Below are 25,006 nucleotides of genomic sequence, written 5' to 3' on the forward strand. Positions count from 1 at the left end.
ACTTGGCCATTGTTTTGGAAGGGTTGGCTGCGGCTCCCTTTGAACCTTTAGAGGAAGTATCTGAAAAGTTCCTCACTTTGAAAACTATATTTCTGTTGGCTATATCATCTCTCAAAAGAACTGGAGATCTACAAGCACTTTCTGTTGCTCCTTCATGTTTGGAATTTGCACCTGGAATGGTCAAGGCTTTCCTGCATCATAGACCTGGGTATATACCCAAGGTCCCCACCAATGTCCCGGGGCCCATTGTTCTGCAGGCCTTTTGTCCTCCACCCTTCTCAAATGCAGATCAGGAGAAACTAAATCTGCTCTGCCCGGTGAGGGCTTTAGACACCTACGTCCACAGAGCTGCCCTGTGGTGCAAGACCGATCAGTTATTTGTCTGTTACAGGTCCCCTAAGAAAGGGGGCCCAGCGTCTAAGCAGAGAATGAGCAAGTGGGTGGTCGAGGCCATCTCTCTTGCCTATGAGTCTTCCGGGCAGCCTTCACCTTTGGCTGTCCGGGCACACTCCACCAGGGGTATGGCTGCTTCAAAAGCTTTGTTCTCGGGAGTTCCCATCAACGAGATCTGTGATGCGGCTGGGTGGTCATCTCAGTATACCTTTATTAGGTTTTACAACCTTGACTTGGGCTCCACTCCGGGGTCCGCGGTGCTCTCGTCCCAAAGTTAAGGGACAGGCACTTGGTCCTATGGCCTAGTTGGGATAGGGTTCCCAATGCGATTCAACGCAGCGTCAATGTTCCCATGAAAGGGAACGTCTCGGGTTACGTTTGTAACCCTGGTTCCCTGAATAGGGAACGAGACGCTGCGTTGCTTAGCCATACTCCCTGCGCACCTGTGAGCATCTGCTTCATCCACATCAGAAGCTGGCGTTCTTTATTCTCTGGAGTGTTTTATAGCTTCCTGGTCCGTGACGTCACCCGCTCTGACGTCCCGTCACACTATTGGTTCGATTTCACGAGTGCTTCAAGACGTAATCACGCAGAAGTGATCCCAATGCGATTCAACGTAGCATCTCGTTCCCTATTCAGGGAACCAGGGTTACAAACGTAACCCGAGACGTTCTCTGGTACTGAACAACATCCATGAGCTCCAGCAGCATTAAAACACACTGTGCTCTTCTACTGTGTGGAACTGCAGTGTCAGTAATGGAGCGTCTAACAGTTCAGTTCAACAGCCTTTACTGAGATACTGCAGCTGACTGAATGTGTCGTCATGTTCCAGTTCATAACAAACTCAGTTCAACTGTCAGACTGATCAGTGATGGCATCAAAGTCATCAGCTCTATTTATTAAAGGATTCGTTCACCTAAAAATGAAATTTCTATCATTAATTATTCACCCTCATGTTGTTCCACATCCGTAAGACCTTCGTTCATCTTCTGATCACAAATTAAGTTATTTTGATGAAATCCAAGAGGTTGTTTTATCCTCCATTGAAAGCAACGAAATTTCCGTCATTCAAGGTCCAGAAAGATACTAAAGACACTGTTAAAACAGTCAACGTGACTGCAGTGGTGCAACCTTAATATTATGAAGCGACGAGAATACTTTTTGTGTTCAAAAACAAAACAAAAATAATGATTTTATTCAACAAATTCATCTCTCCCTGTCATTCTGCTACACTATTTACATTGCAGCTCTTCCAGGTTCTACGTCAGAACGCTGATTGAGTATTGGCCGGCTCCTGCGTCAGCATCACAGGCATGCGTCATGCTGCCCAATACTGAGCCGGCGTTCGGACATAGACACGGAAGCTCTGCACTGCGTTCACTGTGTATGAGTCTGACAGGGTCGAGAAGAGATTGTTGAATAAAGTTGTTATTTTTGTTTTGTTTTTGCACACAAAACAAAACAAACCTTAATGTTATGTCGTTGCTTTCATTAAGGTTGCACCACTGTAGTCACGTTGATTATTTTAACGGTGTCTTTAATACTTTTCTGGACCTTGAATGACAGAAATTACGTTGCTTTCTATGGGTTAAAAAAAACCTCTCGGATTTCATCAAAAATATCTTAATTTGTGTTCTGAAGATGAACAAAGGTCTTACTAGTTTGGAACAACATGAGGGTGAATAATTAATGACATTATTTTATTTTTTGGGTGATCTAATCCTTTATTGTCAAATACTCAGTTGAGGAGAAACAAACGTTTTCATGATTCGGCAGCAATTACAACTGGTGCTCATAATGATTGCAATATACGGCAGTTGTTCTGTTTCTAGTGATCTGAGTATATTGAGCTCTGTTAAATAAATATACACCGCTGCGAATAGATCCGTCCCTCGCCTTTATTACAACCGTTTGCTGAAAATGATACAGGACAATTTCAAATGAATGTGAAGAAATCATTTGCAGCTCAAAACTTTATTTATCTGAAGCATTTATCTTGAGGCTCTTTTCATTTTTATAATGTTATTCAGTTGAGCTCAAAAGTTTACATACCCCCTGCAGAATCTGCAAAAAAAGTCAATCATTTTAACAAAATAAGGATCATGAAAATTGCATGTTATTTTTTATTTAGTATTGTCCCGAATAAACTATTTCACATAACAGATGTTTACATAAACTCTACAAGATAAAAAAATAGCAGAATTTATAAAAATGACCTGTTCAAAAGTTTGCATACCCTTGATTCTTAATACTGTGTGTGGTTACCAGAGGGGTATTGTACAAAAGTAGAATTAAGAAAGCCAGGATAACAGAAAAAGCGCAGCTTGACCTAGTTTAATCAGTAAATCCTGGCTTAGTCTGTTGCACATTTGCTGAGCCAGGATGAGTACGTTCAGCTATGTCAAGCCAGGTTTAGATAGTCGGGATATGTGCACGTTCACGGCATTCTTAAACAGACCACAGGATCGATCACAGAATCAATGATGCAAAAATGGATAAAACCCATGAGCAACAGCTTCTAATGGAAACATATGAAGAGGTGAAACATATAATAAGTGTTGCCAACTCATTTTCAGAGGAATTTGCTAAAGGCGGGTCGATTTGTTGCTAAAAGTTGCTAAATGACGTTGTGATGTCATTGTGTTTTTGCGTAGTATACACATAAAAAATCTACAGATTTTGAGCAAAAATAGTTTTAAGCAGTGTATGGGTTAGTCGTGTGCTACACAGTGAAAATAGGGCTTAATATAAAGGAATTATCCATATAAATTTTTTGAATTTTTTTTTACCTGTTTTAAATTACGCATTGCATGTTGTGCTTTAGGGTTACACAGGGTTATAATTTAACAGGCAATGTCCTGGCAGAAAATTAATTCTCTACAGGACACAACTGAATGATTCCTGCTGTATCAGTAGTCAATGATCTTGCTGCTCAACATTCAAACACTTGTCTATTGTTTGCTGTAGCAGTACAGTGTACTTTCAGAAACCCTCCACCTCCCCCAGCTCCACCTGTCCAGATCTGCTATGGGGTGATTCATGTTTGCTCGTACAGCAGCAGCATGTTGTGTGTGTTTTGGCAGTGGAAAGTTCTGTACTCTACAGCAGATATAATCAACAGCAGCAGACCAAACACATTAACATTGTCATATTCATTACCATGACAAACTCTCCAAGAATTGTCATGTCAGAAATCTAGTTCAGTCATGAAACTGAAGATGGCACAGGCTTCGATCGGTCCTTTACATGCAGTCTGTAAGCAATCACATCAATACCAAATGACTCAGGCTGATTGGTCTCTGCTGATCCTGCAGCCAATGAGATCCCTTGCTCAACATTTAATAGTCTGGTTCAGTGTTTGCTGTAGGCTAGTCCTGCAGCGCTATAAGAGTTCCTCAGAAATTCAGACACTTAAGATAAGTCAACAATGTTTTACCATTCCAGATACAATGTTACAAACAAAATACAAATGTTTTATTGAAGTTGTAATCTATTAAATGCAACTATCAAATCATCTAATACCATTAAATATAAAGTGTCTTCATAATATGTGTTATTTTATTAAATTATAGGGCTTGTTTTGTTTGTTTTTATTTAACCCTTGGGGGTCCCTGATAATATATCCATCATGAAATGTGGATAAACAGAAAAGGCTGCACCCACTTCAGCCCCTCATTTCATTGAACAGACGTGTCATATATAGATCCGGTGTGAAGACCAAAAACATTTTATGTTGCCCGAGGGTGACACCATGCCATAGAGGAATAAAGAAACAATTCTATAATTGAGTTAACTTCAGCAAAACTTGTATGTAATGTTGTATTTTCAGTGGTTTAATCAGGAACAATTACTGGGACACCATAGGAAGATTTATTGTTTCCCCTTTAAGCATTTGTGCTCATGCTGTATGTCGACGGGGAAGCAGAGGTCGTTTTGCTGTTTCACATTTATCCTGTATTTGCTTTACTGTCTCTTTATATCATAATCGCTGTATTTATGATGTTAGAACATTGTTAAGGGTTTCTGTCATAATGTGCATCAGTGATTAGTGAATTTTCCTTTAAAGTGCTGCTTTTAACCATTGAATTTTAGCATCTCATTTACACATGTGTCTTTCTATGCAGAGATGAGAGAGTAGGCCTTCTGATGTGTGTATACTAATCTTACCTCACAGTTTATGATTATTAATTATTGATGATTATTAATTATTAATAAATCGGTTGACGAGCATAGTTCCTGCATGTGTGCTGGGTCGGGACTATCCTCGTTCATGTCCGTGGCATGTACAGCAGAGACAGCCTGTCCAACAGCATTAAGTTCTTGTTATCAGGAACGACGTGAACCAACAGGCTTTAGATGGGAGTCTCAATCGTTCTGTTGGCACAGATGCAATCACTCGACCTGGATAACATCAGAGTATTATAATTTAACAGAGGGATTTCTTTAAGTTATAAAGCATAACTTTAATTTACCAGTTATGTTTTCAAAAAGAATATTAAAGAATATTACAAAACATGCAGTAGAAGAGTAATAATGCAAACAAATGTTAATAAAAAAGCTTAAATACAAACACTTTTCTCTCTTTGCTGTGGAAGTTCAGTATAAGAGGAAACGTCAGGCATCTTAGGGGGGCACTGCAGTATTGATCTGGTGAAGGAGGAGGCCATCGAGTAAAAAAGGATGAGAAACACTACACTAGTGTCATCACATCAACACAACGTCAAAGTGACTGACAGATAGGGAACTCAGTTATGTAACAGACACGCCATCTAGTGATGAAGCATGGAAGTGCAATTAAAGTGACGGACTTTCCTGCAGTTAGATTACATTGTAGTGGCAAGTTTTGCAGGGCCAAGCACCACTAACATTTATATAATATAAAGATTTTGTCAGGCATCAAAATCCTGGTTGAGCTGTTATTGATGGACTCTGAATTACAGTGATCTGTCCTCTACACTCTGAGAGAAAGATCAAGAAGAAGAAGAAGAAGAAAATAATAATTATAATAATACAATTATAAATTCAAAAAAAAAATATATTATATAAAATTATAAACATTTAATATTTCAAGAGAATAATTGTGGAGCTGCATTACACAAACCTTGAGCAAACAGAGTGAGAGTCCAGATGAAGAAGGTGATTTTGTTCATTGTTGTTCTTTTGTCTTGTGTGATGATGAAGATTGTGTTCTGTTCTGCTCTCAGTCATGAAGTGTTAAACTCACAGCACTATAAACACTCTCAGAGCACTGAAGCATGTGTGACAATGCAAAGTGACTCTCTCTATTTAAATCATGTACTCTTGTGCTTTGGAGGAATGTAGCAGTTTTCACAACTCATGAAATATATTTCTTTAAACAGTGTTATATCAGCACATGATAAAAGAATGAATGAGAAATATAGGATATTGTCACACTTGGCATGTATAAACGATCCAAAAAGAGCAGAATGCACAATGAAGATACCTTTAATGAAACAAACATTACTTCAATGGAAGATGAAGAACAGAGGAGAACTCAGGGTTTAAATACACAGAGGAAGTGAATTAACTGAAACAGAACAGGGCCGTATTTATCAAGCCTCTGAGAATTACTCACAAGAACACTGCTAAGAATTGACACATTATATATATATATATATATATAAAAAATTGTTGTTATATAAAAAATACATTTACAAACAAATTACAAACAACAAATACAATAGAGATACAAATCAAATAAACTTGTTTTTCAGATACAGCAGGTTTATTTACCATGTATACATTTATTTAACATCTTTTGTTGTTTTATTAACATTAATGACAGACAAATATTTAATTAGGCTACTGTCCCTTTAAGACCGAATCCATGGATGTAATATTTAATATACTGACACATATCCTGTTTTCACCCACCTGTTTACGTCCACTTAAGCCATAACCGACTGTATTTACGTGAGATACTCCACACGATGGACAACTATGTGTGCATTTGACCATTCAGGCGTAATGAAAACTGATCGCGCGCTGTCCGAGAGAACTGGGACCGCGCGCAAGTAAAGAGAGACAGCGCGCGCGAGAGAGAGCGCATCTGGTCTGTGTCTTTCAGCGTGATTCCGCCTATCTCGCCTTCACTAATCGATAATAAATTGTGATTGGATGGTAATTTTGTTCTATGTTGAATTGATTGGGCTGTCTGTGCATGACAGAACACTACTACTACTGCTACTCATTCTGTGATCACCCAGTTGTAGGGTCATTCTACATGGCAAGATGTCTTAAAATGTATTTCTTTTTTTTTCTTTTCTTTTTTTAACATTTAAACTTAGACCAGATTATTAGATTACCCTTTGACTTTATGAATACACATAAATGACAGCTTAACGATTTATTTTTTTATTTATTTATTTATTTTTTTTGGTGCATTTATTTAAAGACCGCATGTACCATGTTTTTGTCACTGGCGTTATCTTAGTTCTCTAGCAATTTTAAAGTTTTTTATGAAATATTATTTCTCAATTTTTCACCTTCACCTTCAGCTTCCTCCGCAAGGCAGTTGTCGTCTTGGCGGTGTGTTTGGGGTCATTATCATGCCGTTTAGCCCAGTTTCTGAAGGGAGGGTATCATGTTCTGCTTCAGAATGTCACAGTACATGTTGAGATCCATGTTCCCCTCAATGAACTGTAGCTCCCCAGTACCAGCAGCACTCATGCAGCCCCAGACCATGATGCTACCATCACCATGCTTGACTGTAGGCAAGACACAGTTTTCTTGGTACTCCTTACCAGGGCGTCGCCACACATGCTGGACACCATCGGGCTGTCTTGTGAGCCAGCTTCAGAAGAGGCTTCCTTCTGGGACGACGGCCATGCAAACCGTCTTGTTGCAGTGTGCGGCATATGGTCTGAACACTGACAAGCTGACCTTCCGCTTCTGCAACCTCTAATGCAATGCTGGCAGCACTCGTGCATCTGTTTTTTGAAGCCAGCTTCTGCACCTGACGCACAGCACAAGGTCTCAACTTCTTTGATTCAACTTCTGTGGCCTGTTCCAAGTGGAACCCGTCTTGGAAAACTTCTCTCTATGACCCTGGCCGTTGTGCTGTAACTCAGTTTCAGGGTGTTACCGATCTTCTTATAGCCTAGGCCATCTTTGTGGAGAGCAACAATTCTAATTCTCAAATTCTCAGAGAGTTCTTTGCCATGAGGTGCCATGTTGAACATCCAGTGAACAGTATGAGAGAATTGTACTCAAAGCACCAATTTTTAACTGCTCTAATACAAGATACACTCATTTGTATGGTCCTGTCAAGCAGACAAAAACATGAACATGATGAATAGGACATGTGGCTTTGCATGGTTAAACAACATACAACTGTTATCACTTAGGACAGGGGTCGGCAATTAAGTTTGGCATCGGGCCAAAAAAAAAATTTTGCCACTAGATGGCGGGCTAGAACATAGTCAAAGGTTAATTTAAGAAATTAATTGAAAAATGCAACTAGAATTGCCTGTGACAGAATGTAACAGTGTCTTTTGTAACTGGTATTAAGCTACTCTGTGTTAAATCCTGTACAGTCATTAACAAAAAGCCACATTTGTGTGGCGGTGTCCGGGTTTTACACTGGATAAATTAATAAAGCAGAGAAGTGACAAGTAACCTGGCAAGTATCTTCATTCACCGACTTGCAACACAGACCGCCTTGCTAAAAATAAACGTGGGAGATGCGGAATGGATAAAAATAACTTGAATAAGCCCATTGACGGCATGTTTGAGTCATGCTCTTAACAAAATGTTTTATTTCCTCTTTCCATATTGTGAATAATAAATGTGTAACATTTTAATTTGCTTGTTACACAATGGATCCTAACTTATTGTAATAATTATTTTTTTACATAGCCTATTAAAAGCTATTACACTCAGAATTATTCCTTGGCATCCTCACGCACTAAACTGCATTTTTTTAATTGTTTGCCTGCTGCAGGTACACTATTACGTCGTGTGCAGAGTGATGTTAACATTTAAGCTAGCTGGTGAGAGAAAATGGCACTATCAAAGAGTCTAAAGAGGAAAGTTGACAGTGAAAATAGGGCATACAAAGAAGAATGAAAAAAGACAGTGTGTTCATCCTATTCCTACCTGTTTTGTGAATGCAAATGCGGTGTGTCTTATCTGCAACGAAGTTGTCGCTGTTTTCAAAGAATATAACATCGACACCAGACGCGAGCGGCGCAACGCTACAAAAGATAATAGAACCCATTATAATGATATTGTCTACACTGGATGTGGCGCGGCACAACACATTCCCGACAGTAAACAGATTCCCTGTTCTATTTCTGACATAGTCCAAGTGCTTTGCAAATGGTTGGTTTGTCGAGTTCAGTGTAGACAGCTTTTAGCTGTTGTGGTGCGGCGCGTCTGGTGTAGACACGGTGATAATATTAGACGGCACCACGAGACGAAGATCTCGAACCAGCCAAGATTTCAGAACCAGCCACTATCAAAATAATCTGGCTGCGGGCGCGGGCCAGATATTATTACTGGCGGGTCAGTTTTGGCCCGCGGGCCGCTTATTGCCGACCACTGACTTAGGACAGTAAATCTATACTGCTATACAAGCAGCACATTGACTACTCTAAAATATATCCAAGTTTCATTTCTATAGTATTGTCCCTTAAGAAGATATACTAAAATGGTTGCTGACATGTGAGGGGTGTACTCACTTTTGTGAGATACTGGGAACTGTTGTAAGATCCTAAAGAGCCAGAGAATGTGTGCTGCATGAAGTCAGAACAGGCCTATAGTTTAGTTTAATTACAGTTATAACTTGTCATGTTATCACCTTGCTTTTATGACATGCTATTGCATTTGTGTTATGTACTGTATTGCAATAACATGGCCTCGCCCCCTTTGTTGTGTGTTCTCAGGGGCGGGGTTTATGTAAATTTTAGGGTTAGTGATGTCACCAATCCAGGAAGAAGCTCGTTGTAGTCCCTACCAGCTGTTTGTTGTAGTCCTTAAACAGAATTCTTTAAAAGAAAATATCTCCCTTTGCTTTGAACTTTGAGCATCGTAACTTTGCAGATGTTGTTTATGCTCAAACAGCAACATTACACACTAACTAAAGTTAAAAAAGTCAAATCATAATCAACCAGCCCTTTAAGAAATGTGCATTGTGCAATAAATAAACACTCCAAATAAAGTTTAATTATAATTTTATATCAGTAAGTTCTATAAAATATGTTAATGGATGTGAAGAATACTTAGTTTGAAATAAATGTATTTTAAATAGATTTTGGTATAGGGGCAGCATGGGAAGTGGGAGTGCTGTGGACCAGCTACACCAGCACAGTTTTTCTTGACCAGTTAGACCAGCACTAAACCAGTCTGGACCAACATGGCATTCATGCTGGTTTATGCTGGATTTTTCAGCAGGGTGAGTTGACATTATCGTCCCACTCTCTTATCTGTCACCTTCCTCCAATGCATTAAGTATTGAGATGATATTAATATACTTCCCTCATAATTCAGGAATGGGTGAATTGTCAGAGCAGAAAGTGGACTTTGTCTCCATTAGAGTCCCACTTTCTTATCTGTCGCCCCTCCAGCACAAGTTTGTGATAGTGTAGACGTGGAGCTGAACTCTACAGGCCCTTCAGGAGCAGGTTTGGACACTAAACCAATGAGACAAACATTATAGTCTTTATCCACCTTGTTTTTAACATAAGAGCAGCTTTGAGACATGAGTTGCAGTCTTCAAGATAATGATTTAAATAGCCACACATGCTTCAGTGCTCTGAGAGTGTTTATAGTGCTGTGAGTTTAACACTTCATGACTGAGAGCAGAACAGAACACAATCTTCATTATCACACAAGACAAAAGAACAACAATGAACAAAATCACCTTCTTCATCTGGACTCTGATCTGTATATCAGGTATACAGTGAAACTCTGACTTGCTTATAACTAAAAATACTAAAGTTTTATATTTTATGAATATGACATCTATTTCTAATATGACACATCATGTTCTATTGCCTTGATGTACTTTACATTTGAATATATTAATTTCTCTTCCAGTGGACAGATCACAGTTACTCAAACTCGAGCTGTAGTTCATACAGTTGGACCAGGACAAACTGTTGTGATGAGATGCTCCGCCAGCACTCCTTTAACAGGCTGTAACCCACCCTGTCTGTCCTGGTACTTACAGAAACCTGGAGAAGCTCCTAAACTGATTTATTGGACCAACAGCCTCCAGTCAGGAACTCCATCTAGATTCAGTGGCAGTGGATCTGGCAGTGATTTCACTCTGACCATCAGTGGAGTCCAGACTGAAGATACAGGAGATTATTACTGTCAGAGTTACCACTATATCAACAGTAAATATGTGTTCACACAGTGATAAAGAGTGGTACAAAAACCTCGGTCAGTCAGACGTCACAGTGATGCACTGATACAGCTGAGAGATACTGCAGCTGCTGATGGAGGATCACAAACAACACAATGGTGTAAAGAAGAACTGCAGTATTCAAGTACCAGAGACTTTATTTATTATGATGTATTAACCTCTTAACCCGCACCGGCCCGTGGGTGGGCCGCAGTGTGACGTCATAACATTTACACTTAATTTTTTAACACTTTTGGCCTCAATATGGTACCATTTGAAAGCTTAGATTCTCAGCTTTACATAGAATATAATGACATTTGTTTTTATGTTACACAAAATAATAAATTAAGGCTTAAATATATAGTCATCCCAAATCGCCCCCCTGCCGTGATAGGGGGGGAGAAAGCTCTCATTCTCAGGAATTCAGCTATGTAGTTTAAGTTAAGCATTTGCGCTCATGCTGTATGTCGACGGGGAAGCAGAAGTCGTTTTGCTGTTTCACATTTATCCTGTATTTGCTTTACTGTATCTTTATATCATAATCACTGTATTTATGATGTTAGAACATTGTTAAGGGTTTCTGTCATAATGTGCATCAGTGATTAGTGAATTTTCCTTTAAAGTGCTGCTTTTAACCATTGAATTTTAGCATCTCATTTGCACATGTGTCTTTCTATGCAGAGATGAGAGAGTAGGCCTTCTGATGTGTGTATACTAATCTTACCTCACAGTTTATGATTATTAATTATTGATGATTATTAATTATTAATAAATCGGTACGAGCATAGTTCCTGCATGTGTGCTGGGTCGGGACTATCCTCGTTCATGTCCGTGGCATGTACAGCAGAGACAGCCTGTCCAACAGCATTAAGTTCTTGTTATCAGGGACGACGTGAACCGACAGGCTTTAGATGGGAGTCTCAATCGTTCTGTTGGCACAGATGCAATCACTTGACCTGGATAACATCAGAGTATTCCCTGACTGCCCCAACACAGAGGGTAGTGAGGGTGGAGCTGGCAGTAAAAGATGCCTTCCACAACTTTGAGCTCCTCATGCACCTCTGGGCAGAACGCTCAGTGCAGGGTGGAGGGTCCACATGAGCACAATGTTTGCAGCAGCCCGGGCAAACACAGCAGAAATCTCAGCGTCAGACTCAGTCTGTGCAGCCACCCCTGATGGTGAGGCCCAGGTGAATCTTCCACTTCAGAAAGAAAAAAAGAAAAAGATTCCCCCGATGCTGGCGAACAGGACCACACCAAGAACGATAACTATAAAGATAACGATAAAGTTCTAAAAATAGTTCTAAATATAAAGGAATAGCACTGTCCACACCACAGCTATAACGATATACAGAAACGATATAATTGGGATCACTTTCAGAAATATTTTTTTTCCAGCCATTGAATGATAAAACACTGACAGCCAATCAGAATCCGTTCTAATTCAAGGGCTCGCGCATTTAAAATGGCAGACGACTTTGTGGAGAATTTAATCGCAGAGGTCCAGAAAAAGCCACCACTGTTTGAAGTCAAAAAATGACTCAGGTATCCAGTGCTAGTTTCGACAACATTGTCCTGCTTCCTTTGAAGTTGCAGTGAAAAAGACTAGGTGTTGTTTTTATTCCACTATATTGACTTTGTCAGCTAAATCCACTGTTGGATTAGATCGGCACTGCAGTTTTGATTTGGTGAAGGAGGAGGCCATCGAGTAAAAAAGGTTGAGAAACTTTTCCTGCAGTTAGATTACATTGTAGTGGCAAGTTTTGGAGGGCCAACCACCACTAACATTTATATAATATAAAGATTATGTTACATGCTTAGTACATCAAAAAAATAAAAATAAATAAATAAAATAATAATAATAATAATAATAATAATATACAATAAATAAATAATAATAGTAATGTTTTTGAAAGGTTTGATACACCATTGTGTTGTTTGTGATCCTCCATCAGCAGCTGCAGTATCTCTCAGCTGTATCAGTGCATCACTGTGACGTCTGACTGACCGAGGTTTTTGTACCACTCTTTATCACTGTGTGAACACACAGCTACTAGGACAGTGTTCACTCTGACAGTAATAATCTCCTGTATCTTCAGTCTGGACTCCACTGATGGTCAGAGTGAAATCACTGCCAGATCCACTGCCACTGAATCTAGATGGAGTTCCAGTATAACGGCTTGTTGCTGTATATATGAGGAGTTTAGGAGCTTCTCCAGGTTTCTGTAAGTACCAGGCTAAATAATTACTATTATACACAGCACTGCTGGTTTTACAGTTTATTCTGACTTCTTGTCCTGGTTGAGCTGCTGTTATTGATGGACTCTGAGTTACAGTGATCTGTCCTCTACACTCTGAAAGAAAGAACAAGAAAAAAAATAAATATATATATATATTATTTAAAATTATAAACATTTAATATTTCAAGAGAATAATTGTAGAGCTGCGTTACACAAACCTTGAGCAAACAGTGTGAGAGTCCAGATGAAGAAGGTGATTTTGTTCATTGTTGTTCTTTTGTCTTGTGTGATGATGAAGATTGTGTTCTGTTCTGCTCTCAGTCATGAAGTGTTAAACTCACAGCACTATAAACACTCTCAGAGCACTGAAGCATGTGTGACAATGCAAAGAAGTGGGCAGGATTTACAACAGACAAACTCATATACACTAGAGTCACACTATGATCATTTACATTCTGACTAATGTTAGTTTTAGTTAGTTCAGTAGTTTTATTTTTACTCTGACTATTGAGAAACTGAGGATGTGCAGATGAACATCTATCCCATGTAGGAAGGGACGTTCTCGTGACCTTGCGCACCGTTCCCTAAAAGTTCTTTAAATGTGACGGAAATCCTGAACCTTCACATTAGAGATGTTTGTAAAACATCCTCTTTTTGTTATGAAAGTGCTGCAGTTCAAGTTTCTTTATATGACTTTAGAGGGACGTTCCATATTGGTTAATCAATTTGTAACGATAAAGATCGTTACAAAGAGGACATTTGGGACATTAACAGAACGTTCCCATACGGTTCTCTGTTAGTCAGATGGGGACGTTTCATTCGGGACCGTGCTGCTCCTGAACCTTTTTTGAAACGTCGTTTAAGAAGCACCCATTTCACCTATAGGTGAATTGAAAATTTCTCATAAAAATAATAAAAAATAAATTACATTCAAATAGTAAATCCTTACTATCTGTAATTTCCCTATATTTGTGGACCACTGGATACCTGGTGTTTCTTTAAACCAATTAAAAAGGTCCTGGGTGGCATTTACGCCCCAATGGACACAGTCACTTCCACAGGTTTCCTGAGGCAGCCTATTTACATCGGTGCAGCATCGGAAGTCATTGTTTTTAATATTAATATTATGTAGTTTCATCGCACAATAATCCATTGCTGTGTACTCTTGTACAGTAGGTGGAGCTATGCACCTGATAAGTCATGATTGCAATCCGCCAAAAAACTAAAAGAAGAAGAAGGAAGTCATTGTTCCTCACGCAGAGCTTTCAAAATGATAGAGAAGATGACTTTTCAGCTTACAAGAACATCGCTGGATTACTGTAAATGATGTTTATCATGTTGCGAGTCTGTCAGCTGTCACACCTAAATGGAGAAGATCATTAAACATTTCAAGTTACATCAACAACTTTAGGGTGAGTATTGTGCTATGTCTACTAGCAAATCTAGTTATTAAAGTTGACTTTGACATGCTAAAATTACTTGATTTTGAGTCATTTTACTTGATTAGCTAGATTTAAAACCTTTTCAAACTTTCAAATGCAGATTGACCACCCAAATCAAGACTAGGCCTACATGGTATATCAGCTGGAATGTACGGGTGGGCAAGGGGTGGGTAATATGACCATAATATGATAAATTTTATAATTGTATAAGTTATTTTTGTTAGGCTATATAAAAAGAACAAAGAAGCAAATTAGCAAATTACAAATACAATAGTAAATAGCCTAAACTCTTTTTTCAGATACAGTAGGTTTATTTAACATTTATTTAACATCTTCTGTTGTTTGATTTACATTAATGACAGACAGGTATTTAATTGGGCTGCTGAATGCATGTATGATATATACTGACACATATCCAGTTTTTACCCACCTGTTTACGTCCACTTGAGCCATAACCGACTGTATTCACGCGAGATACTCCAGACGATGGACATTTTGACATCTCTGTGTGTGTGTGTATTTGACTATTCAGGCGCAAGGAGATCTGATCGCGCAAGAGAGAGAGAGCTTCTGTTGTCATTCAATGCGATTCCGCCGATCGCCTTCACTAACTGCAAGTTAATCGATAAAGAATTGTGATTGGATTGTAATTTTGTCTTGATTGTAATTTTAATTGGCTACCTTTGATTAGGCTGTAAGCTGAAATTATATTCAACCTGCCAAAGTGGCTGTCTTACCCGCCACAGCTGAAATCTACCCACATTTGGTGGGTTGGTGGGTGTTAATGTCAAGCCCTGTATATATATATATATATATATATTATTGTTGTTTTATTAACCACAATATCATTGATGATGATTGTTGTGAGGGGCACTTTTGGTTCATTTTGAAAAAGGGCAGGGGCTCGTTATTTGAGCACATTTTGACTGAAGATTGAAGTCTGAAGCTGCAGGTTTTTCTGTGAATCATGATGATTGAGCTTCATATGAAGAACAGAAGATCATTATGAGAAACTCCACAACATCATCCATGATAAAAGAGGTCAAAGGTCACCTCAGAGGTCACAGATCATCAGATATATTTCTTTAAACAGTGTTATATCAGCACACGACAAGAGAATGAATGAGAAATATAGGATATAAAGTCAAAATGAATAATGTCTCTTGTAAATGAGATCAATAAACTCTTCAAATGATCATGAAAATAGTTACACTTGATAACAAACATTTTGAATAAAAGTGTGTTTGTTTTTCCTTTTTGAGAAGCATTTCATCCAAACTGAATGTTTGAGTGTTGAGAAGATCTGAGTTTCTTCTAATATCAGTGTGTTGAAGTGTTGTTTCTCTCTCTCTGCTGGAGTTTGTGTTCACTCGAGTGGAATAGAGGTTTTTGTACGACCGTTTCATTAGATTGTATCACTGTGGTACACATTCGGTGGAGGAACTAAACTGGTGCTCGGTAAGTCGGTCTATTTATTTCCTTTTAAACAAATATAATTTAGATTTTTAAAAAAGAACAACATTTATTAATTATAATTAGTATTAGATATTGTGGTAATGCCTTACTTGGATGCATGTTATAATGCCTGATATCTTGTCATAAAGTATTGAAAGATAAAATGCATTATAATATTTCTAGATTCCTTGTTAGATCTGAAACTGGTTGTTTGTCGTGTTTTAATGCATTATACTTTCTCAAGTCGTGACAATGAATAGATTATATTATTATGAGGTATAACGTGGTTACATTATTCACAGTATCAGACATGCATTATGATGTGTATTAAAATACATAATTCATCAAAAATACTTGGTAACATTAACTTAAAGTGCTGATATATAAAGCATTATAAACATATTCGTAATGTACATTATAATTCATTATATATTTTCATAAATAATTATAACCAAAGTTAAAATGCATTGTAATATTTGCAGATTCTGAAATTGCTTTTTTTAAAGGAATTATACTTTCTAATGGTGTGTTCAATGAATAGATAAGTTTTATAATGTATTATAAATATGGTTACAATTATTCATGAGATCAAACAGTTCATTATAAGGTGCATTAAAAAAAAAAAAAAAAAAAAGTAAAGTGTTACAAAGTGTTTTATGATTATATAATCTAAACATTCAGAAATGTCATGAAAATCAAATGGAAAGCATCACGTCCAGACAGCAGAAGTGACTGAATTCAGTCTGTTCAGTTTGATTGACAGGGATCATATATTACACCTAAAACATGATGATCATATTAAACACTGACTCATTCTCTTCATAAACACAAGATTGATGTTGATTTAGATGATCTAGTGTTATTAGTGTTTGTCTGTGATCAGTGTTGTGTGTGATTGTGTTGAATGAGCAGCTGCAGTATCTCTCAGCTGTATCAGTGCATCACTGTGACGTCTGACTGACCGAGGTTTTTGTACCACTCTTTATCACTGTGTGAACACCCTAGTGCTGCCTGGATAGTGTAAACTCTGACAGTAATAATCTCCTGTATCTTCAGTCTGGACTCCACTGATGGTCAGAGTGAAATCACTGCCAGATCCACTGCCACTGAATCTAGATGGAGTTCCAGTATAACGGCTTGTTGCATCATATATGAGGAGTTTAGGAGCTTCTCCAGGTTTCTGTAAGTACCAGGCTAAACGATTACCACTATACACTTCACTGCTGGTTTTACAGTTTATTCTGACTTCTTGTCCTGGTTGAGCTGCTGTTATTGATGGACTCTGAGTTACAGTGTACTGTCCTCTACACTCTGAAAGAAAGATCAAGAAGAAGAAGAAGAAGAAGAAAATAATAATTATAATAATACAATTATAAATTCTAAAAAAATATTATATAAAATTATAAACATTTAATATTTCAAGAGAATAATTGTGGAGCTGCATTACACAAACCTTGAGCAAACAGAGTGAGAGTCCAGATGAAGAAGGTGATTTTGTTCATTGTTGTTCTTTTGTCTTGTGTGATGATGAAGATTGTGTTCTGTTCTGCTCTCAGTCATTTTTAGTAGCTATTGTTGAATCCAGTGGCAGTTCAAGGGTCTCAGAGGTTACAAACATAAATGCAGTCTTTTGAAAAAAAAAAAAAAAACTCAAAGTTAATCATCATCAGAAACTCAATAGGTCTCTGGTTTCATTTAACTTATTTCCAGTCATATTTCAAATCTGAAATTTCAAATCTGTCATTTATCTTGTTTGGCTTCTGTAAATGTTTGGGTTGAACAACAGTGGAGCGTTGAAAGACCCTCATCCAGAACTATCGGATCAGGAGCTCTTCTGGGCAGTGGATCAGTATGACTTTGTCATCATGCTGTGTGCCGGAGATCTCCAGTGCTTCTGGCACTTTGCTCACTATGGTGAGAGCTTCTACTTACACTTCATGGAAGGACATTGTTCTGCATTTAAATATTAGTATGAACTTGAATAGTTTGAATGTTTCAGCTCAGTATGTGTGTGTTCAGGTCCTGCTGGTGACTGTGTGGCCCTTGATAGACATCTGTCTGTGATTGTTAATGCTCCGAGCGGATTAATAATCGGCACAGCTGACGATGAAAGTGCTCAGATTGTCTTCAGTGTTGAGGAGACTGGTGAGTCTCACCTTGATACGTGTAAAGTAAAAATTATACTAAATTGAATGAATGAATGAATGATCATGTGTATCTCAGCAGGTTTTTATCAGATGTGCTTCAGTAATTTCCACAATCGCTTTGGGATCATGCAGGTTTTCCTGAACTTTGGTGTGTATTACAAGGAAGAGAAGAAAAAGACAAGAGAAGAAAAAGGAAGAAAAGAAGAAAAAGAAAGAAGAGGATATGAAACAGATAAACAGTTCATTGTCCTTTATTGGGGTAAAACACAACTGCATCTAGCAGAAACAAACACATCCTTACTGTAATGTGGGCGACAAACCCCGCTGTTAACAAACACTAAACCTGCGACTGCTTCATCTCCATTTATAACCTGATCTCCAGTAATTATTTGAGTCAGACACGACTGTTTCTTCAACATTAGACTTTTTAAAATGTGAAATGGGTTTATTTATTTATTGTTCCTTTTAGTAATAACAAGGTGTTATCTGAACTTTCCCAGTGTATCTCCAGAAACAAGAGAAGCAGTGGATTCCAGTAACATGAAGCTCCTGTGAGGACGCTGAACATCTGCTGATGGAGCTGCTCTATTCTGAGAGGAACAGAATCACCTGATGATCAAATATGAGTTTCACTGTCCACACTTTATTCTCTGAAATGAGTCAGAAGAGTTGGACTAATGGAGAGATGAGGTTTGTTCATGTTCATCAGTTTATAATGAAACACTGTCAGTGTCTGAAGCCTCTGGACTGCTGAGATCGTCCTTGACTCGGTTAGAGAGTAAGAGCTCCAAGAGTTCAATCCACAAAACTATTAATGATATGCTGGATTCAGAAAACAGGTCACGTCTGTGAGCAGTTGTGTTTGTATGAATGAATGAGGGTGAGTGTGGTCTGAAACAATGACAAATTATGCAAATTAGACACAAATATGATATATATAGTCTATATGTATAGTCCGATTGTCAAATATGTGCAAGTGGATGTGTTTTGCTGTTTAAACACCTTTATAACGATCGCGTTAGTTGAGCCGTATGCTCGATGGGCGCCGCCATGTTAGTTTGCGCCGCACAGAGAATCGGATCTGTTGGATTTACAACACGTGAATTCATCCACTTCTCCCGAAATACATGAAAGTAAGTGAGCCGGTGAACTGGGGAAGAATAGAGTAAACTTTAAAGTTACTTACACAATGTGTATCTATGAATAAAACGTGTCGTCTAATTAAAATGTAATGTAATTTACAAACTCTAAATATATTGTTTTGTTAGTACTCATGTGTATTTAAATGTCTGAAACCTAAAATAAACATTATTTGGTTGAAAACACTGCATATATGTGATATATGAAAAGCGCTGCGCACGTCCATCTCTTGTTTAACGCCAGCCAAAGTGCGCAAGCACATTTGAATTTGGCAGCTGATCACGTGAGGTACTGAACGTTCTAATCACACCGGTGTGATCGTACGATCATACGCATACGCAAAAGGTTAATATAACAATAAAGTGTATGGAGTATCAAGCACATGGGCTGCGTCTGAAATCACATACTCTCTTCAGTAGGTACTTATTTTGGGTAAGGAATTACTTAACGGCCGCTAAAAAAGTATGTTCTGTATAGTATGAGTGTGTATGAATGTAATCTGGACATACTACATTTACCATGATGTCATTATCATGTGACCTACCAGCATCAGTTGGGTCACTTCACTTTAACAAATCCTTTCCTGTGGCCTCATGGGATAGTAAAGTGTCCATCAGATGCACAGTTCAGAATCTCACTGAAAGCAGTAGATCATCTCGGTACTTTTTGCCTGTTCTATAAATACTGTGAATTCAGACATACATCTTTTGACACATTATATGCAGCCACAGTCTTAAAGGGGACCTATTATGCTATTATCTATCTATTACCTATTATCATATTTAAGATGTAAAATAAGTCCCTGATGTGTGTATGTGAAGTTTTAACTTAAAATACCCCACAGATAATTTTTTATAGCATGTTAAAATTGCCACTTTTTGGGGTTGAGCAAAAACACGCCTTTTCAGTGTGTGCCCTTTAAATGCAAATGAGCTGCTGCGCTCGGGCTAAGAGGGCGGAGCTTCAAGAGCTCGTTCTCCGGTGTCAGGATTAGTGATGGGAAGTTCCGTTCTTTTCCACGAACTGGTTCTTTCGGACAGTTCGATTCAATAAACCGGTTGAAAAAAAACGGTTCACCGGTTCTTTTACGCTCTGACGTAATGACGTCATCCGCAATGACGTCGTCTATCACGGGCCGGGATGAAAAAACACTTAACACATTCAAATATATAAAGTCAGTAATAACATCAGTCAACTAAAACATCACTATAATCTGAAACGTTTCTTACAATTTAGTTTTGCATCTAAAGCATCCAAACACATATACAGGCAGTGATGTGCAAACAAAGTTTTACAGTTATAAAGTGAATAAATTAGTCTTCATCAGCGCAGAATCCATGATCCTCTTACATTACGATTTATTTGTAATTACATAAACTTACGTCTCGCCAGATTGGCCCCTCATTCGAGTCCTCTCATAGCATCAGTTGTCCTATTAGTTCGGATCAGACGATGGTGCTGTCACAGTCATTACTGTTCTGTAGCTTCAGATCACACGCCGAATCACGCATGCGCAGTATCATCAGCTCATCTGTTCTCAAATCGGACACGTCCGAAATACGCAGTTCTCGGTTGTGTACTGGTGATCCGAAAACCGTTGCAACCGATTCTACTCCAGAACGAGATTGAGATTCGAGAACCGCGAGAGCGATTCAAAAGGAGTCGCTTGTTTGCTCGCTGTAGTTTGATTATGTCAATTTTTATCTTTATATCACCTTGTTCAGAAATTAAATAAGCTGTCCATGGATTATTTATGAAACAAATAAATGTTTAGTTTGATAGTTTTACAAACAATTAATTGTTTCCAATCTTTAAAAAAAAGAACTTGAAAGCACAGCTGCACAACTTTTACTATATTGCTTTTTAAATAACATTAATATAGAAAAATAATTTTGTAGAACTATTTCTAAACATTAGTTTGATCTGTGTACAAAATATTATGTTCTTGTTGGCACGTAGTTTATTATGTACAGTATGTACAGTATTGTTTATGCTATTAATATGTTATGGTGTATTTGGAAAAGCACAATACACTTTTTGTATTTTGAATTAAGTCATAAACAATATTTTCAGTATGTTTTATATTATCACACTTTCCGATGTTCAACAAAACTTGACTAATGTACTTTTCATTCTCTTGAAAAATTACACGCATGCGCAGTATCATCAGCTCATCGGTTCACAAATCGGACATGTCCGAAAGAAGTGGTTCTCGGTTGTGTACTGGTGATCCGAAAACCGTTGCAACCGATTCTTGACTCGAGAACGAGAACGGTGACAGGCCGTGTACGTTCGTTCGTGTGCGCCGCGCATGCGCACTCATATCAGCTGCTCTGCTGCTCGTACTCATCATCAGTTCTCTCTTTACAGCAGGTAAAGTCAGTGTACTGTTGGAGTAACTGAATAACTCCGGGATGTTGGTTTATTTCGAGAGGTAGTGTCAGGCACGTCAAAAAGTGAGTAACTTTAGTAATTTGTGGATTAGTCTTTGCTTACTGGAGATGCGAACTGTTTGGAATGATTCAGACCGATTTGATGAACTGGTTCGACCGGTTCACTGAAAAGAACCGGTTAAAAAGAACGACTCGTTCGCGAACCGGACATCACTAGTCAGGATTCAGTCAGGACACACTATAATGTCAGAAACTACGACTATATGCTGCACGGAGATAGAACAGGTATAGTTTAGTTTAATTACGGTTATAACTTATATTGTCTTCTTGTTTTTATCCACTATATTAGTACAAGCCTGTTTACCGATGAGTTTTATAACATTTATTGTACTTCACACAAAATATGAAGCGTCTGTCTTCACTCTAGAACAGGGGTGGGCAAACTCGGTCCTGGAGGACCGCTGTCCCTGCAGAGTTTAGCTGCAACCCTGATAAAACTCACCTGCGTGTAATCCTGAAGACCTTGATTAGCTGGTTCAGGTGTGTTTGATTAGGGTTGGAGCAAAACTCTGCAGGGACAGCGGCGCTCTAGGACTGAGTTTGCCCTCCCCTGCTCTAGAAAATCACTGTAAGAGCTTAATAAAACAGTGCAAGTGTGCATTAAAATATTATCCATAAATATACCACCTGCGTATATTATCCATAAATACACCACCTGCATCCAGTGTAGACGTTATATTACTGATTATAATCAATGGGTTCTATTGTCACGTCGCTTGCGTCCTGTGTAGACACAGTAGCATGCTAATCACTTACACACCAAATATACTTTAAAACAAACAATCCACCTTATTCCTGACTAGCCTACTGCGTTTCAAATTATGGGTTGCACTTCCGGTTTGGGGAACTTCCGTTTAAAAAGACTGAAATGAATCGTTTCAAATCATAAGGTTGCCCTACAAATTAAGCTTATCCGTCAGTTTGACTGAATGAGCTGTCAATTTTTCTTTCATGTTTTATATTCAGACATCATGAGAATAACGTAACGCTTGGTATTTTAACGTAACATGTTATAACGAATATCTATGGCAAGAGCTCTTTTCATTCGCTGCTTTCTATCCTCGTGATTATTTTTCTTTTGTCCTTTTACATGCCGCTGTAATAGTATGAAAAAGGACAACATATACTGCACATTTGTGGTCTGTTCTCCCGATATAATGTACGATATATCCCATTAATGATTCAGTGGATTGCACAAAGAATCTCTCGTTCTCTTCAAAGCCTCACATCTCTTTCCAGGTTTGTTTTCACAGGTAAATACAATTTATTATCTGTAAAAATGATGGAAATCACTTTGAAATAGTATCACGCAATGCTGAAGTTCATGGACATTTTTATTAAGGCAACGTATATTACTTAATACAGATATATATCACTATAGTTATATTTAACCCGTCCGTTATTGCTGTGGAAAGAATCACGCTTTTTCATGGCCTGTTGAAAGTACCTTGTTGATGCTTTTACACTTTTAAATGTCCTTTTAATGTTCGTTGGTTGAAGGGTGAGTAGAAAAATGTCATCTCATTGTACCCAGTTTAAAAAAAAAAACGTATTATTGAGTTCATAGAGCGAGTCTTTCACTGACTGTTTACAGCTTGACGGAAGTTACACCCATAATTCCAACCTATCATATAAACACAGCTCATAAATGTTTAAGCACAGACTCGCCTCAGAAAAACAACTGCAGCTCTGTAATTGGCCAAAATGCTCTGTTCGACTTTTCTGAGACCCTCTACTCTTCCCTGTGGATGGCCTCTGACCTACTTTCTGTACGATCGGAATTTCTGCGCTTTGAATTTGCAATATTGAATATGATGTTCTGAATTTCTTCTTCATCTTGAAAACTTGAGCTGTATTTTTAAAAACTGGATATTTGCAGTCTAAAATTTCAGAACGAAAAATCTGCTGTTTGAAAATACATGTCTATAAAATTCTGCCATGAAAACATTTCAGTTGTGTTCAATTTCAAATGTTTAATATTCAAGTTTTAAAAAATCTAATTCAGAACTATGTAAAATGCCACATAATATTCAATTTTATTAAATTACACGTCCATAATTCAAATTTACACAATTCAAATTCAAATAGTATTGTCATAATCCTAGCTCCATACATAAACTCTCTCTCTCTCTTGCATTATCATCAAGATACACAGCGAAGTACACAGAAACACTCGTTACAACTAACAGTAAACAAATATATAAAGACATTATGCTATTTCAGGTGGTGCTTAATAAACTGGTAAACTCCGTAAATCAACTCTGATGACCTGTAATAAAGTGCCCTCACCTTTATTACTGCCGTGTCCAGTATCTCTCTGGAGACTGTATGTTTTGTATTGTCCCTTTGTATTGACATTCTTCACAAAGCAGTCCGGTGTGAAATGATTTGCACCGACATAAACAAATTTCGGTGGAGTTGAGGGAGCATTTTCTTCAAAAACAAAATGAATCCACCTCGTCTTCAGCGGCTCAGATTTAGGGAGTAAATGGAGAGAGCTATGTGGATTAATCCATCCAGCTACAGAACACCTAAAACTCTTGGGAGACGTTCTCGTCAGTGCAGAAATGGCGGACTGCGTAAACTCGCTGTGAACTCGCTCAGGGCAGTTCTATGTTAAAACGGCAGTGTCTGTCAACATTCGTGGGTGGGGCCTGTGGCTAATGTGACGTCACGGGATCTGGAAACGGCTTGTTCTGAGACACTGCTTATGATTTATGGGGATAAAAAAAAAAAAAAAAGAGGTTGGATTTTTATCATTATAGGGTGGTTGTGTTCACACACTGCCAACACATGTTTATGTCCAAACACCATGCAAACGTGAATTTGGCATAATGGGTCCTCTTTAAAGGAAAGGTGTGTAGAATTCAGTTATGTAAAAGACGTGACCCTCTAGTGAAGTATGGAAGAGCAATTAAAGGGATTGACTTTCCTACAGTAAATTAATATAAATAATATTGTAGTGTAGTTTTGCAGAGACGAGCACCACTCACATTTTCTCCAGATTTTAGTCCAGTTTAGGGATATAAGATTGTATGTTACATATTTACTAAATATGTCATAATAAATGAATAAAGTCTCTGAAAGGTTTGATACACCATTGTGTTGTTTGTGATCCTCCATCAGTATCTCTCAGCTGTATCAGTGCATCACTGTGACGTCTGACTGACCGAGGTTTTTGTACCACTCTTTATCACTGTGTGAACACAGCTTTACTGTTTGGATAGTGGAAACTCTTACAGTAATAATCTCCTGTATCTTCAGTCTGGACTCCACTGATGGTCAGAGTGAAATCACTGCCAGATCCACTGCCACTAAATCTAGATGGAGTTCCAGTATAACGGCTTGTTGCATAATATATGAGGGG

General features: G+C 38.1%; 3 long non-coding RNA genes and 1 gene segment (V, D, J or C); all 4 read left to right on the forward strand.

The window, feature by feature from the left end:
• LOC127506794 (Ig kappa chain V-III region MOPC 63-like) overlaps window positions 1-25,006 on the forward strand; it is a 135,239-nt gene that overhangs the window by 30,080 nt on the left and 80,153 nt on the right.
• On the forward strand, window positions 14,075-15,324 carry LOC127506957 (uncharacterized). The gene is made up of 3 exons (XR_007928192.1): window positions 14,075-14,414; window positions 14,545-14,610; window positions 14,977-15,324. It is a non-coding gene; the product is annotated as an uncharacterized LOC127506957 (long non-coding RNA).
• LOC127506941 (uncharacterized) overlaps window positions 15,913-25,006 on the forward strand; it is a 34,987-nt gene continuing 25,893 nt past the window's right edge. Inside the window, exon 1 of the long non-coding RNA XR_007928174.1 lies at window positions 15,913-17,075. This is a non-coding gene — a long non-coding RNA (uncharacterized LOC127506941). The remainder of the gene's footprint in view (window positions 17,076-25,006) is intronic.
• LOC127506950 (uncharacterized) lies at window positions 17,664-19,318 on the forward strand. Of its 3 annotated transcripts, none has more exons than XR_007928183.1 (4): window positions 17,664-17,813; window positions 17,919-18,044; window positions 18,123-18,305; window positions 18,547-19,318. It is a non-coding gene; the product is annotated as an uncharacterized LOC127506950 (long non-coding RNA). The 3 variants fall into 3 exon arrangements; XR_007928184.1 differs by having other exon boundaries at window positions 18,126-18,305; XR_007928185.1 differs by having other exon boundaries at window positions 18,179-18,305; window positions 18,547-19,316.

This window comes from Ctenopharyngodon idella, chromosome 24 (genome assembly GCF_019924925.1).
Source record: "Ctenopharyngodon idella isolate HZGC_01 chromosome 24, HZGC01, whole genome shotgun sequence".
Taxonomy (NCBI): domain Eukaryota; kingdom Metazoa; phylum Chordata; class Actinopteri; order Cypriniformes; family Xenocyprididae; genus Ctenopharyngodon; species Ctenopharyngodon idella.